The sequence below is a fragment of the Bison bison genome, unplaced genomic scaffold (assembly GCF_000754665.1).
Source record: "Bison bison bison isolate TAMUID 2011002044 unplaced genomic scaffold, Bison_UMD1.0 scf7180017864456, whole genome shotgun sequence".
Lineage (NCBI taxonomy): Eukaryota > Metazoa > Chordata > Mammalia > Artiodactyla > Bovidae > Bison > Bison bison.
In genome coordinates, this window is record NW_011495018.1 from 26,320,012 (window position 1) to 26,320,369 (window position 358).

Sequence of the window (358 nt, forward strand, 5' to 3'; positions counted from 1 at the left end):
AGATATGCAGATGACACCACCCTTATGGCAGAAAGTGAAGAGGAACTAAAAAGCCTCTTGATGAAAGTGAAAGTGGAGAGTGAAAAAGTTGGCTTAAAGCTCAACATTCCGAAAACGAAGATCATGGCTACCGGTCCCATCACTTCATGGGAAATAGATGGGGAAACAGTGGAAACAGTGTCAGACTTTATTTTTCTGGGCTCCAAAATCACTGCAGATGGTGACTGCAGCCATGAAATTAAGAGACGCTTACTCCTTGGAAGGAAAGTTATGACCAACCTAGATAGCATATTCAAAAGCAGAGACATTACTTTGCCAACAAAGGTCCGTCTAGTCAAGGCTATAGTTTTTCCTGTGG

The 358-nt window shown here is 42.5% G+C and overlaps 1 protein-coding gene across 2 annotated transcripts in view; it reads right to left on the reverse strand.

Moving 5' to 3' along the window:
• Positions 1-358, reverse strand: part of LOC105002643 (glutathione S-transferase omega-1-like) — a 13,726-nt gene that overhangs the window by 5,320 nt on the left and 8,048 nt on the right. The window lies entirely within an intron of this gene.